The sequence below is a fragment of the Eptatretus burgeri genome, chromosome 2 (genome assembly GCF_056783735.1).
Source record: "Eptatretus burgeri isolate ZD-2024b chromosome 2, Ebu_testis_v1, whole genome shotgun sequence".
NCBI lineage: Eukaryota > Metazoa > Chordata > Myxini > Myxiniformes > Myxinidae > Eptatretus > Eptatretus burgeri.
The window spans coordinates 133,568,413-133,586,071 of NC_140962.1; the positions used below are offsets into that span (position 1 = coordinate 133,568,413).

Consider the following 17,659-nt stretch of genomic DNA (forward strand, 5'->3'; position numbering starts at 1 on the left):
TCTCTCTCTCTCCCCCCCCCCCTCCTTAATACCCCCAGTCAGCAAAGCAACAGGTTGTATTTGCTAGTATATAAATATACAACAGTCCTTGGTAGAGTGCATACCCCCACCATGCTGAGCAGTTTACATTTTGTATTTTGTGTCCTACTGATAGGCCAGATCTGGATTCAGACCTGAACCAAAATCTAATTGGCCTCTTCTTCTCACCTACCCAACTCATCCAACAAGTTGTATCCTAATCCATCCTCAACTTTTTGAGATATCGTGCTATATTTCGTTGTTGGCTTCATCTCTTCATGGTAAAGATTCACTTGAAAGATTAAAAATATATTCTCATATCCGACCACTGGAGCAGGTGGCAGTGTCACCATCATCAAATGCCCCATTTTTATATCTCAACCGTCCATTGCTGATGGGAGAAAGGTAAAGATATGGAACTGTTGCGCGAGTCCATACGTATGACTGGTAAATCACACCCTTCAAGGGCCGACTGAAGGAATCAATCTTCGTGTCAGTTTCTCACTTGTTTGGTTCATGTTACAAAATAACTCAGTGCACAATACACAGAGATGCCTCCTTGCAATGCATTAAATTAAATACCAGTGACACATAGTCTGCCTCTGTCTCTTTGTCTACCTGAGATGCACTGTTCCAAAGACATTTCAAACCCTCGGTTAGCTGCTTGCAGCTGCTGGCTTAAGCCATTTCTCCTTTCCCACGCCACATAAAGCTGAAACGTCTGTTCCCAGCTCTAAAGCAACTCTTTCGAATGAATGACCATTTGAATGAATGTCTCCTTTCAGCCAACACCGTTTCTGAAATATACTCCAAGAATGGAGCAACACCTTGGACGCATTGATGCAATGTATACCAACCAAGACATTTCTGCTACAGGAGTCATGAGACAGCCAAGCCTTGTCTTCACGGTGTCCATTTTAAATGTCACAATGGCGTGCCACACTGTCAAACCAGGAGAGGTCTTTGGTGACTGCTGAATCTCCACGATGTCAACCTCATGAAGTTTTGAAGAAAGATAAAAATAAAAACTTGGTCCAGTGGATTCATTCTCTCATGAACTGCTGAACAGTGAAGAAATCACTTAGCAAACACTGCAGATGTTATTCCCCCAACATTAGGACACTGTATAAAATGTCTCCACGTCATCGCTGTTTTTAATGTTGGAGAATGTCGCCAAGCCATTGTGTGGTTTGTTTCACCATGTCGGCAGCATCATGAATGGGACTTTATGAAAATGATTGTCTCCGGAACATGTGACTCAGTGTTGAGTTCTTATTTGCCCCCCAACATATAGCTAATACTGCAACTTGTTTGTTAGCCAGATGGACCACTTCCTCTGACTATTATCTGAAATAAAGTTTTACTTAATCCAACATGGTTAGATTTTCTGCAACCTGCTAAAAATGACTTGTAAATGAAGTCCTGAACAACAGATGACGTAATAATATGAATTCCCTTAAACATGGAATTTCAACACAAGAGGAGGCCATGAGGCTCATCAGGCCTGCGCATTGGTTGACAACATATGGTTGTTTGTCCGTGCTCTCCTCTTCTTCTTCTTTCGGCTGCTTCCATTCGGGGTCACCACAGCGGATCATCCGTATGATGCGCATAGTGATTTGGCACATGTTTTACGCCGGATGCCCTTCCTGACGCAACCCTGGTCGCCTCTTACGACACAGGGATATGGTACACCTATTTTAACCGGGGTATACACCGGCCCAGTACACTGGTACTCATTTCGCCGACCTCGGAAGGATGACAGGCTGAGTCAACCCCCTGGTGTATTAATTTAGTGGCCCAATGGGGCTTGAACTCAGGACCTTTTGGATCCCAAGCCGCTGCCCTAACCACTGCGCCAACACCAGGATATATATATATATATACATATATATATATATATATATATATATTTTTTTTTTTTTTTTTTTTTTTATTTTTTTTTATTTTTTTTTTTTTTCTAAAAAAAAAAAGTAAAGAAACGAGTAATAAAAACATTTTTTTTTAAATGCAAAACGATGGAGGGATGTAACTCCAAAAAGTTTCTCGGGACAACAATTCTTCAAAGAAAGATGAACAGATGGATTCACATGATCATTTCTTGTGACCATCCCTACCTTGTTTAAATACCTACCCTGTTTTTTTGGAGAAGGTGTGACTACTCATGTAGATTGTTTCGTGATAATTATGACGTCATAGTTCACGTGTTGTGGCAGCCATGTTGGAAAAACGAAAAAAAACTTTGGGCCTCTGTATCTGAAACCTCTCCATGGGAAAAATTGAAACTTGGCACAGGTGAAGTCCTCACCATGGGAAACAAGTGCGATATTTTATTGACGTCAGAGGTGGGTTCATTATGACGTCATAAGTGCATAAGTCGAATGCTTTATCCGATCAAAAAGTTTGACGACGTCATCGGCCACATGGTTTGGCAGCCATATTTTTTTTTAACAAAAAAAAGTCTTCAAAAATCTTATTCTCTGAAACGGCTGAACAGATCAAGGTGAAACTTTACAGGTATGATCGCCTATCCATGAGGAATAAAACGTTCTCCACCTATGACATCATAGGTCACATACTTTGGCAGCTATAATTTTTTGAAGAAAAAAAACCTTTTAAAAATCTTCTTCTCTGAAATGTCTGAACAGATCGAGTGAAAACTTCACCACATGGTCCCCAAGCCTTGGTGATACCAGGATGTTCACAAGTAATTAATGGGTTACATCTTCTGACAGCCATATTGGATTGAATGAGAACCTCCCCCCCCCCCCCACCCAATGCATGTCAGGGGTCACATCTTCCCCCATTATTCCCTGCTGCCTGGAATCATCAAAGCAGCCCGGTCACGGTCAGAGCGCCAATTGGACCGGCCCTTTCCCTCGTGTCTATGTCTGTCTGTCTGTCTGTCTGTCTGTCTGTGTCTCTGTGTCTCTGTGTCTCTCTCTCTGTGTCTCTGTGTCTGTCTCTCTGTGTCTGTCTCTCTGTGTCTGTCTCTCTGTGTCTGTCTCTCTGTGTCTGTCTCTCTGTGTCTGTCTCTCTGTGTCTGTCTCTCTGTGTCTGTCTCTCTGTGTCTGTCTCTCTGTGTCTGTCTCTCTGTGTCTGTCTCTCTGTGTCTCTCTGTCTGTGTCTCTCTCTCTGTGTCTCTCTCTCTGTGTCTCTCTCTCTCTGTGTCTCTCTCTCTCTGTGTCTCTCTCTCTGTCTCTCTCTCTCTGTCTCTCTCTCTCTCTCTCTCTCTCTCTCTCTCTCTCTCGCTCTCTCTCGCTCTCTCTCTCTCTCTCTCTCTCTCTCTCACTCTCTCTCTCTGTCCCTCTCTCTCACTCTCTCTCTCTCTCTCTCTCTCTCTCTCTCTCTCTCTCTCTCTAACTCTGTCATGGTCCTGACCGTGAAAGTGGGGTACACCATCCTGGAAGTGGGGGATCTCTGGGTCACTCCTGGAAGATCGATCAGCTGTCTCTGTGCCAAGGGCTTGTTCGAGAGACTGTGTGAGGCTATACTACTACTACAACTACTACTACTACTACTACAAGAACAAGAACAACGTGTTGCAAAAAATTTCTCATGTTTTACTTCATTTTACATTATCATTGACACTCACAGATATGTATATACGAGGTATATACAATATGCTTATGTAGGATGGGGCCTCTGCACTGGGCCATGCTATGAGAGGGTGTAGGGGAGCCCGGAATTATGGCGAAACGCAATCCTTATCCTTGTGTCGTAGAGGCGACCAGGGTTGCGTCAGGAAGGGCGTCCAGCATAAAACCTATGCCAAAAAATCAGTATGCGGATCATAACGGATGATCCGCTGTGGCGACCCCTAACAGGAGCAGCCGAAAGACGAACAACAACAACATACAATATGCTTATGAAGTACAACATGCTGTGTTTTGATTAAACCCATCAGCAAAGTGACAGGTTGGCACACCTAGTGTTATTGGAAGAGTTCAAGACAGTTGTTCACCACCATCTCAGATCATCCCTCATCCAAAACCATGACTTTTTTACCTCCTCACCTGCCAACCCCAAGCCCACCTCCTTCCAAAGTTACAGTTTTTCGTTTCCTGACAGTTTCCTTCTATGTGCATCTTGTCCACCCCCATGCATCCTCCATAGCCCTCTCCTCCCCACATCCATTGTTTGTCCAACTCTCCCTCTATTTTGTCCTTCAACCCCACTGTTGGTGGTTCCCCCCTCTCTCTACTCTACTTTTCTTCTGTTACACACCGATTCGTTCAGTGTTCTAGCTCTTCCACGAGCCTCAAATCTGTATACAAAATAGCATCTATATTGCATGACTGTACTTTCAAGATGCTTTGAAAAATTTGCGAGCTGATGTGTGGGAGGGCGGGGGGGGCTCATTTGGGGGTAGGGGTGGTTGTAGCCACCGAACAGAAGCCCTGCATCAAAGGGATGACACTTTTTGATGTAATGTCCTGCTCATGAAACACCAATCCGACAGTTGGCTGAAGAATCAAACCTAGACTAGACTGCTCAAGGCAAGAGTGCCATCCTAATGAGATGGTATTTATGGAGGTCGAGGGGTAAGGGGTGGGGGGAGTAAATTTTGACAGAAACGATCTGCTGTTTACAGCATTATTCATCACCGCACAGTTCATGTAGCAAAGCAAATAAAATATGGCATGAAAGTGAGAGGTGGATAGGAGGAAAGCCAGCCCAAAGGGAAAGCAATACTCCATTCTGCTTCGTCCAGATGCTTCCCATGCTGAGAGTTCAGAGGAGCTGGGTAAACAAGTGGCCTGGTGGAGAATGTCCAATCTGTGGTTGCCTATAGAAAGAAGCTTAGAAATATGGTCAACTCAAGTCCAGCGAGGCTTAAGAGTTTCAGTGAACTTCTAAGCATTGATCACAAAAGAGGACGTGTATAAGCATGACAGCCCTTCCTTGAAGAAGGTTCTTCACATTACAGTGTAGTGTCACAGTAGTCAAGTACCTACGGAGGGTGTTAGAAAGTCTTTGATGCTATGCTATATATGTGAACGCTTTACTGCTTTACTTTTGAATGTTTTCTTGCAATCTGTTGATGCCATGCTGGTGTAATACGATTCTGTAATTCTTACCTTTTTTTTCTATAATCTCCACCAGAAAGGGAGGAGAACTTTCGTTTTTTTTGGCTTACTGGTGCCTCGTGTGTGAGAGTTGGTTGCCACAATGTTTGCCTTGATTAAATTGTTGTGCAGTAAAGGAGTTTCGGTGTCTCACCCTGTCTGAACCGTTTGATCACAGCATTTTTCCTGGATCCACTGTTCTCTATCATTCCCGTACTTGCTCTCCTTACTGTAGGATTCCAGAGCCTACGTTTCAGAGAGTCTCCGTGCACCCCCCCCCCCCCCCCGCAGGACTCTACCAAACCAACTTTTTTATAATGTTCCTTTGATGGTCCTATTACACATTTGAGATGTTAACAAAAAAAAAATTCCTGGCACTCTGGCGATATTCACGATGGCGTCCAAAATGGGCACCAAAATGGGTAAAATCATAGAATACGGTATATAACATCTCAAAAATGTGGCAAATTGGAAAAATAATCATTGCAATTTGGTTCCTGATCATTAATTACTAGTTTCTGATAATTGGGCTTTGTTGCCATTTTTAAAAATCCAAGATGGCGTCCAAAATATGCAAAATCATAGAAAATTATATATAACAGCCAAAAACTGACAAAATTGTTCACTGGAATAATGTGTTTCTCATCATTAGTAGCTAATACCTAATGATTGAATTTTGTTACAATGCTTAAATTCCAAGATGACATCCAAAATTCCACCACAATAGGAAAAATCATATAAAATTGTATATAACAGCCTGAAACTAAGAATAATATACAGTAAATTAATATTTGGATTAATTGTAATATATGTTCCTGATTATTAGAAACTAATAAGCCTATGTGGTAATTTATGTTTTGTTGCCATTCATAAAATCCAAGATGGAGTTAAAAATGGTTTTTAAAATGGTAAAATCATCGTAAATATCAAATGTCAGCTTCAAATAATCATTAATGTAATAATAATAGAGGGACAGAACCATGGAATATTCGTCTTGCAATTCTTATCAAGGATGTTTATGATTGTTATCGTACATGGAGTTGAAGATGGCGGACAATTTGAAAGCCAGAAAACACACACCCACACCACCCCCCCCCCCCAACACACACCCACACCCTGATGCACTTTGAATATTTTCATACACTCAGGTATTATGTGTACTAATCCTTTTTATGTGTATTTTTTTTATCTTTCCAGGTTAGATTAGCTAGCTTAGCAAGACCGTAACTCGTCAAGATCAAGATCACAAGTCAAGATGTCAGACAAGCAAGAAATAGTTTAATGTAATTGTCAAAAGAAAGTTGTTGAAATGGAAAGAAAATGCAAATGGGAACATTGTTTCATTCATATGTCTGGAATAAAAAGCATGGATCGTTCACATATTTTTCAGACTTGACGAACCCAAATGATACATTGGCACTTCTCAAAAATATACTGGATCGTCGCTTAGCTGAACCACCAGGTTCTTCATATCGAATGGCAGATATGTCAGGGAATTCTTGATGAATTCCAGGAGAACGAGGGCCATCACCGAGGATGTTACCAAAGATTTACCCTGAACCTACAAAGGTTAACAGCTTGTGAACCATCTACCAGGCAAGAAGGAAGGGTAAAGCGCAAGAAAGCATCAGAAAGGATCATTTTTGAACCTGATTGTATTTTCTGCAATACTGAAGGCCAAATTCATGTGAAAAAGGCAAGCATCGACACAAAGGAAGGCACCTCTTCACTTGAACGTGATGGATGGCAGAAAGTGCTGCAAATAGCAGAAGAGAACAATCATGAGTGGCTCTTAAGGTGAATCCGAGGATTTGATTTGTTTGCAGCAAAAGCCCAATACCACCCAAAATGCAGAAAGCAGTATACAGCCAATTATGAGAAATTAGTAACTAATGATCGGGAACCAAATCCCAATGATTATTTTTCCAATTTGCCACATTTTTGAGATGTTATATACCGTATTCTATGATTTTACCCATTTTGGACGCCATCTTGAATATCGCCAGAGTGCCGGGAATTTTTTTTTGTTAACGTCTCAAATGTGTAATAGGACCATAAAACGAAGAGTTTGGCCGGGGCTTAGGTGTTTTTCTGTTAGACAGGCTCACTCCTCGACCATTAAGCAAGATCAAGTGAAGTGTATCTGTTCTGTTTTGCTTCGCAAAAATGGCCCCTTTTACGAGTGAGAGATTCAGGGTAAGTTTTAATATAACTTTCCTTAAATATCAAGGTATTCTAATTATTCAGAGCTTCAATTAATGAGTCTATTGATGTTTCATCACCTGACGACAGAAGCGGTGGGCTTCGAAATCGGTTAGAGGTAGATGGAGCAACCGTAGACCAGTCAAATCCCCAATGCAGCGTTGGAGGTTCCTGCGGCGAAAAAGAAAGGCAAACAGCAGGCTTAAACAACTGTAATTGCTGCCAGAGAATGTGCATTTTCGCCAGACGACATGAAAATTGATAAACAATCCTTTCTACATACCGAGAAAGGTTCTACATGGATCGACCCGTGGCGACAGGAAGTTAAGCTTAAGGACTTCGAACATGACGAGCAGATCAAAAATGCTATGCAGCGCCATACTCATTACTACATTAAATGGGAAAGATTTAGTTACATGTGGTATGGTGACAGATGGGTAAATGGCGGTTTACCAAACAAGCGAGGTCAGGTTGGTCGACTTAAACGTGAAGTTTGGTGGCATCCCAAAAAACAAGGCAGAGATGAGCTCTTAAAGGACAGGGCTTTATGGAATTACGATACTTCCCATACGCTTACTATGAGGAATGGTATGTACTGGGTTTTCTGCAGAAAGTTGGGTATCCTGGATCCGAACCTCGACCCCAGGACTCAAGGTGCGGTGAACACTAAATGGCTGACACAAACCAACAGGTCGAGTGGGATCGTGGCGAATAGAGACCAGGTTCATGCAGTTGCTGGCTACATTCAATGGTTTTCCGAAAACAGAGCCTCTAAAATGCCGTGGGTGAGAGTTCTCTACCGGGTTAAATTCATTTTTTATGGTGAAAGAGTTATTCCAGCTACAAGTTAATACTTCCAATTGTTGTCTCTTTGAAGTGCCAGGTGTGCTCTAATCTGCAGCAAAGTGCTGCTGTATCGTGAATTGGATACCAGTCTTCGACGTTCTTGTGAGGAAGTGATGACAACTAGTGAAGCTTGGAAAACTGTAAATGCTCCTTTAATCACTATTGGAACAGGATCTCCAATCACTATTGGATCCAATCACTATTGGAACAGGAAAAGGTGGTTTGATAGAGTCCTGGGGGGGGGCGAGGGGGGTGCACGGATACCCTCCGAAGATGCGCCCCTGCAGTTACAAGGGTATCCTTCATTCCAACAACCCAAGTCATGGCAATGCAACTATAAACCAATAACACCTACTGTATATTGGCCAATTGTTTGAAGACATGTTCTTTCCTAGTGTGTGCCAAAGGTTTACTGGTATTACAGATAACAATGTAATGATCCATCAAGATATTAGGAATTAAAATGGTAAAATGTCGACATAAACCTCTTAAAAAAAACTTCGCCGATCCCATAAAAAATGATATAATAATAAGTTGTTCTTCTTTCGGCTGCTCCCGTTAGGGGTCGCCACAGCGGATCATCTGTTATGATCCGCATAGTGATTTGGCACAGGTTTTACGCCGGATGCCCTTCCTGACGCAACCCTGGTCGCCTCTTTCGACACAGGGAATAAGGAGTAGGTTTCACCATGATTCCGGGCTGCCCCACGTCTCATACCACGGCCCAGTGCAGAGTACCCGTCCTCAAGCGATCCTCCAACCCAAGCCTCCGAGTAGCCGGATTACAGGCGCACGCCACTAAGCCCGGTGATATAATAATAAGTAGAATGGTAAAATATATCCCACCCACCTGCAATGCCCCCTCTTCTTAATAATGAGTTCGCTTGCAAGGAACTTCAACATAGATGGAGGCCATTTAAGGCCTATCAAGCCTGCACTATAGTTTCCAACTTATGGTTGATTGTCTGTGCTCTATCCTTTTGAATGCTAAGCATCAAGGAAGGAATCAGCACATACCATTTTAAAAGTCTTTGGTATGCCTCGGCTGGGGTTTGAACCACCGACCTCCCAGACTCAGACCGGATGCTCTAACCATGCAATCACCGAGTCTGATCAAATTTGATGGATGGTATCTTCCTTCTCTCCCCTTCCCCTACCCTTATCATCTTATAAGTCACAACCCCATATCATTTTCTCCTTCCACACTTCTTCACTCACTGTCAACAACACTTTTCCCTTCACTTATCTTTCATTTCTCAATTTACTCGCTCCCCAGGCCATTTGCACATGCAATTGATAATGTTGACGATGGGTCTTTACCATTTAAAGGAACAGCAAAGACCAATACATCAACATTGGGACAGGAATGGATTTCAATATCATATCAACATTGCAACAGGAATGGATTTGCAATACCAAATCAAGAATGAAACAGGAATGGATTTGCATTTTGACATCAACATTGCAACAGGAATGGATTTGTTATACCATATCACCATGAGAACAGGAATAGATTTACAATATCATATCATCACCAGAACAGGAATGTATTTCAATATTACATCACTAATAGAACAGCAATTGATTTGCAATATCACATCAACATTGGACCAGGAATGGATTTGCATTCCGACGTCAACATTGCAACAGGAATGGATTTGCAAATATCACATAAATTTTGAAACAGGAATGGATTTGCAATATCACATCACCATTGAAACAGGAATGGATTTATAATATCACATCACCATTGAAACATGAATGGATTTGCAATGTCACATCAGTATTGAAACAGAAATGTATTTGCAATATCATATCATGATGAGAACAGGAATGGATTTGCAAAATCATATCATAATTGAAACAGGAATGGACATGTAATATCACATTAACATTGAAACCAGAATGGATTTGCATTATCACATCAATATTAAAACAGGAATACATTTGCAACATCACATTAACATTGCAATAGGAATGGATTTGCAATACCATATCACCACGAGAACAGAAATGGATTTCAATATCAGATCACTAATAGAACAGCAATTGATTTGCAATATCACATGAACATTGCAACAGGAATGGATTTGCAAATATCACATGAATTTTGAAACAGGAATGGATTTGCAATGTCATATCACTATTTTAATAGGAATAGATTTCAATATCACATCAACATTGGACCAGGAATGGATTTGCAAGATCACATCAACATTGGACCAGGAATGGATTTGCAAGATCACATCAACATTGGACCAGGAATGGATTTGCAAGATCACATCAACATTAAAACAGGAATGGATTTGTAATGTCATATCACGATTGGAACACAAATGCATTTGCAATATCAAATCAACATTGACACAGGAATGGATTTTCAACATCACATCAATGTTGAAACAGAAATGGATTTGTATTACGACGTCAACATTGGACCAGGAATGGATTTGAAAAATCACATCAATATTGAAACCGGAATGGATTTTCATCATCACATTGACACAGGAACGGATTTGAAAAATCACATCAATATTGAAACCGGAATGGATGTGAAATATCATATCACAATTAGAACAGGAATGGATTTGCAATGTCGCTTCATCCTTGCAACTGGAATGTACTTGCATTTATCACATCAACATTGAATCAGGAATGTATTTTCAATATCATATCAATATTGAAACAGGAATGGACATGCAATATCACATCGATATTAAAACAGCAATGGATTTGCAATATCACATCAACATTGAAACAGGAATGGATTTACAATATCATATCAACATTGCAACAGGAATGGATTCGCAATGTCGCTTCATCCTTGCAACAGGAATGGACTTGCAATATCACATCAACATTGAAACAGAAATTGATTTGCAATATCATATCAATATTGAAACAGGAATGGATTTTCATCATCACATCAACATTCAAACAGGAATGGACTTGCAATATCACATCAACATTGAAACAGGAATGGATTTACAATATCATATCAATATTGAAACCGGAATGGATTTTCATCATCACATCAACATTCAAACAGGAATGGACTTGCAATATCACATCAACATTGAAACAGAAATTGATTTGCAATATCATATCAATATTGAAACAGGAATGGATTTTCATCATCACATCAACATTCAAACAGGAATGGACTTGCAATATCACATCAACATTGAAACAGGAATGGATTTACAATATCATATCAATATTGAAACCGGAATGGATTTTCATCATCACATCAACATTCAAACAGGAATGGACTTGCAATATCATATCAACATTAAAACAGAAATTGATTTGCAATATCACATCAATATTAAAACCGGAATGGATTTTCAACATCACATCAGTATTGAAAGAGAAATGGATTTGTATTATGACGTCAACATTGCAACAGGAATGGATTTCCAATCTCATATTACTCTTGGAACAGGAATGGATTTGCAATATCACATCAACATTGAAACAAGAATGGATTTGCAATATCAAACCAACATTGAAACAGGAATGGATTTGCAATATCACATCAACATTGAAACAAGAATGGATTTGCAATATCAAACCAACATTGAAACAGGAATGGATTTGCAATATCAAACCAACATTGAAACAGGAATGGATTTGCAATATCACATCAACATTGAAAGAAGAATGGATTTGCAATCTCACATCAACATTGAAACAGGAATGGATTTGCAATATCAAACCAACATTGAAACAGGAATGGATTTGCAATATCACATCAACATTGAAAGAAGAATGGATTTGCAATCTCACATCAACATTGAAACAGGAATGGATTTGCAATCTCACATCAACATTGAAACAGGAATGGATTTGCAATATCAAACCAACATTGAAACAGAAATTGATTTGCAATATCACATCAACATTGAAACAGGAATGGATTTGCAATATCAAACCAACATTGCAACAGGAATGGACTTGCAATATCATATCAACATTAAAACAGAAATTGATTTGCAATATCACATCAACATTAAAACCAGAATGGATTTTCAACATCACATCAATATCAAAACAGGAATGGATTTGCAACATCACATCAATATTGCAATAGGAATGGACTTGCAACATCACGTCAATATTGAAACAGAAATGGATTTGTTTTATGATGTCAACATTGCAACAGCAATTGATTTGCAATATCACATCAACATTGGACCAGGAATGGATTTGAAAAATCACATCAATATTGAAACCGGAATGGATTTTCATCATCACATCAACATTGAAACAGGAAAGGATTTGAAATATCATATCACTATTAGAACAGGAATGGATTTGAAATATCATATCACGATTAGAACAGGAATGGATTTGAAATATCATATCACTATTAGAACAGGAATGGATTTGAAATATCATATCATGATTAGAACAGGAATGGATTTGAAATATCATATCACTATTAGAACAGGAATGGATTTGAAATATCATATCACGATTAGAACAGGAATGGATTTGAAATATCACATCACTATTAGAACAGGAACGGATTTGAAATATCATATCACGATTAGAACAGGAATGGATTTGAAATATCACATCACTATTAGAACAGGAATGGATTTGAAATATCACATCACGATTAAAACAGGAATGGATTTGAAATATCACATCACTATTAGAACAGGAATGGATTTGAAATATCACATCACTATTAGAACAGGAATGGATTTGAAATATCATATCACTATTAGAACAGGAATGGATTTGAAATATCATATCACGATTAGAACAGGAATGGATTTGAAATATCACATCACTATTAGAACAGGAATGGATTTGAAATATCATATCACGATTAGAACAGGAATGGATTTGAAATATCACATCACTATTAGAACAGGAATGGATTTGAAATATCACATCACGATTAGAACAGGAATGGATTTGAAATATCACATCACTATTAGAACAGGAATGGATTTGAAATATCACATCACTATTAGAACAGGAATGGATTTGCAATTCCACAGCAACATTGAAATAGGAATGGACTTGCAACATCACATCAATATTGAAACAGAAAGGTATTTGAAATACCACATCAATATTGAAACAGAAATGGATTTGTATTATGATGTCAACATTGTAACAGGAATAGATATGCAATATCACATCAATATTAAAACACAAATTGATTTGCAATATCATATTACTATTGGAACAGGAATGGATTTGCAATATCACATCACTATTAGAACAGGAATGGATTTGAAATATCATATCACTATTAGAACAGGAATGGATTTGAAATATCATATCACGATTAGAACAGGAATGGATTTGAAATATCACATCACTATTAGAACAGGAATGGATTTGAAATATCATATCACGATTAGAACAGGAATGGATTTGAAATATCACATCACTATTAGAACAGGAATGGATTTGAAATATCACATCACGATTAGAACAGGAATGGATTTGAAATATCACATCACTATTAGAACAGGAATGGATTTGAAATATCACATCACTATTAGAACAGGAATGGATTTGCAATTCCACAGCAACATTGAAATAGGAATGGACTTGCAACATCACATCAATATTGAAACAGAAAGGTATTTGAAATACCACATCAATATTGAAACAGAAATGGATTTGTATTATGATGTCAACATTGTAACAGGAATAGATATGCAATATCACATCAATATTAAAACAGAAATTGATTTGCAATATCATATTACTATTGGAACAGGAATGGATTTGCAATATCACATCACTATTAGAACAGGAATGGATTTGAAATATCATATCACGATTAGAACAGGAATGGATTTGAAATATCACATCACTATTAGAACAGGAATGGATTTGAAATATCATATCACGATTAGAACAGGAATGGATTTGAAATATCACATCACTATTAGAACAGGAATGGATTTGAAATATCACATCACGATTAGAACAGGAATGGATTTGAAATATCACATCACTATTAGAACAGGAATGGATTTGAAATATCACATCACTATTAGAACAGGAATGGATTTGCAATTCCACAGCAACATTGAAATAGGAATGGACTTGCAACATCACATCAATATTGAAACAGAAAGGTATTTGAAATACCACATCAATATTGAAACAGAAATGGATTTGTATTATGATGTCAACATTGTAACAGGAATAGATATGCAATATCACATCAATATTAAAACAGAAATTGATTTGCAATATCATATTACTATTGGAACAGGAATGGATTTGCAATATCACATCAATAATGACACAGGAATGCATTTGAAAAATCACATCAATATTGAAACAGGAATGGATTTGCAATATCCCATCAACATTGAAACAGGAATGGATTTACAATATCATATCACGATTGAAACAGGAATAGATTTGCAGTGTCACATCAATATTGAAACAGGAATGGATTTGCAACATCACATCAACATTGCAATAGGAATGGACTTGCAACATCACATCAGTATTGAAATAGAAATGGATTTGTATTATGACATCAACATTGTAACAGGAATAGATATGCAATATCACATCAATATTAAAACAGAAATTGATTTGCAATATCATATTACTATTGGAACAGGAATGGATTTGCAATATCACATCAATAATGACACAGGAATGCATTTGAAAAATCACATCAATATTGAAACAGGAATGGATTTGCAATATCCCATCAACATTGAAACAGGAATGGATTTACAATATCATATCACGATTGAAACAGGAATAGATTTGCAGTGTCACATCAATATTGAAACAGGAATGGATTTGCAACATCACATCAACATTGCAATAGGAATGGACTTGCAACATCACATCAGTATTGAAATAGAAATGGATTTGTATTATGACGTCAACATTGCAACAGCAATTGATTTGCAATATCACATCAATATTGAAACCGGAATGGATTTTCATCATCACATTGACACAGGAACAGATTTGAACTAGAACGGGCACTCATAGAGCGCATACCTTCGCCGCCACTACTTTTTTGTTCTTGGTATGAGTGTGGGGAACTGGTTTCATATGAATGGTCTTATGACACAAACCACATATCTATAATGTCATGACCCCCCCCCCCGACTTTCGGGGGCTACGGACTAAACAAAAATCAACTCACGTCATTTTGGCGAGTCTTCACTCGCAAGCTCGGTGAATACAACGTTTCAACAAGAGAAGGTAATCTCGTTTGATGCTGGTTTCATGCAAATCGAATAAGAATTGACTGAGTTATGCCAAAAACCGCATATTTTTCAAGGGCGTGACCCTCCCCCCCTCAAAATTTTACCCCAACCGGTGACATGTGTTACGACGTCATTGTGTCACAAGATTGGGCATTAAATTCTGAACATTTTGGTGCTGGGTTCATGTAAAGCGGACAAGAATTGACCGCGTTATGACAAAAACCGCATATTTTTCAAGGTCGTGACCCCCCTGACCTTTGACCCCTAACCGGTAACAAGAGTATGGGCGTCATTGTGTCATATTGCATATCACAAGATGAGGCGTTGAATTCTGAACATTTTGGCATTAGTTGCATGCAAATTGAATAAAAATTGACCGTGTTATTGTAAAAAGACGATTTTGACCTTTTCGTGACCTTGACCTTTGACCCGAACGATCCCAAAATCGAATCGAATGCTTCCTGGCTAATAACCAATCATCCCACCAAATTTCATGCAATTCGGTTTAATACTTTTTGAGTTATACGAATCACAAGATTACAAATAAATAAATAAATAAATAAATACACGCCGACCAAAACATAACCTTTCGCAGAATGTGAAGGTAAAAATGACATAAATATTGAAACCAGAATGGACTTTAATCACATCAACATTGAAACAGGAATGGATTTGAAATATCATATCACTATTAGAACAGGAATGGATTTGCAATTTCACAGCAACATTGAAATAGGAATGGACTTGCAACATCACATCAATATTGAAACAGAAAGGTATTTGAAATACCACATCAATATTGAAACAGAAATGGATTTGTATTATGATGTCAACATTGTAACAGGAATAGATATGCAACATCACATCAATATTGAAACAGGAATTGATTTGCAATATCATATTACAATTGGAACAGGAATGGATTTGCAATATCATACCAATAATGACACAGGAATGGATTTGAAAAATCACATCAATATTGACACAGGAATGGATTTGCAAGATTACATCAACATTGCAACAGGAATGGATTTCCAATGTCATATTACTATTGGAACAGAAATGGATTTGCAACATCACATCAATATTGAAACAGAAATGGATTTGTATTATGATGTCAACATTGTAACAGGAATATCATGCAATATCACATCAATATTAAAACAGAAATTGATTTGCAATATCATATTACTATTGGAACAGGAATGGATTTGCAAGATCACATCAACATTGAAACAGGAATGGATTTACAATATCATACCAATAATGACACAGGAATGGATTTGAAAAATCACATCAATATTGACACAGGAATGGATTTGCAATATCATACCAATAATGACACAGGAATGGATTTGAAAAATCACATCAATATTGACACAGGAATGGATTCGCAAGATCACATCAACATTGCAACAGGAATGGATTTCCAATGTCATATTACTATTGGAACAGAAATGGATTTGCAACATCACATCAATATTGAAACAGAAATGGATTTGTATTATGATGTCAACATTGTAACAGGAATAGATATGCAATATCACATCAACATTGAAACAGGAATGGATTTACAATATCATACCAATAATGACACAGGAATGGATTTGAAAAATCACATCAATATTGACACAGGAATGGATTTGCAATATGACATCAACATTGATACCAGAATATATTTTCAACATCACATCAACATTGGAACAGGAATGGATTTGCTATTTCACATGCATGCAAACCGGAATGCATTTGCATTTTGACATCAACATTGCAACAGGAGACCAACTCCAGCACCTGCTGAACATTCCTGACCAATAAATGCATACTTTCTGAAAAATACCTAACGGTATAGATCCTCAAAAGGCTGTGTGGACATATCAAATGCAGAGGATTACTTTTTTGAGTGACAATTTTACAGGTGAAAATTTCACGAAAACTTATTTGCACAAACACGGTCCAGCTCGCGTGTTGTCGTGTGTCGGGCCTTTCAAGCAATATGTAAAGTAAATTGCTTTCATATAAACCATGTCTAAGGGATATTTACACTCTTTATTTTATTTATTTTTTACTGCTGAGAATTGTTTTCCCAAAACCATGAAACCTCGCATCCTGAATCTTTGCATGCTTACCAAGGGAACTCCAAGGGAGTACGTGAATGTAAACTAGTATTTGGGTGATTTTAAACACTCCTTTAGAAGAGAATAAACGGCTTACCTTCATGAAAGGCTTATCCTTGGTCAACAGATAGAAAGGCGGTTATGAAATTTTTAAAAGAGAGTGGGAAATCCATATAGTTTTATAGAT

At 38.1% G+C, this 17,659-nt stretch overlaps 1 long non-coding RNA gene across 5 annotated transcripts in view; it reads right to left on the reverse strand.

The window, feature by feature from the left end:
* LOC147033192 (uncharacterized) overlaps window positions 1-17,659 on the reverse strand; it is a 130,072-nt gene that overhangs the window by 19,868 nt on the left and 92,545 nt on the right. For 4 of the 5 annotated variants that reach the window (XR_015055476.1, XR_015055480.1, XR_015055475.1 and 1 more), the window contains exon 3: window positions 7,370-7,460. This is a non-coding gene — a long non-coding RNA (uncharacterized LOC147033192). Of the gene's footprint in view, window positions 1-2,152; window positions 2,341-7,369; window positions 7,461-17,659 lie in introns of those variants that run through there. The other variant, XR_015055477.1, reaches the window with a different exon arrangement.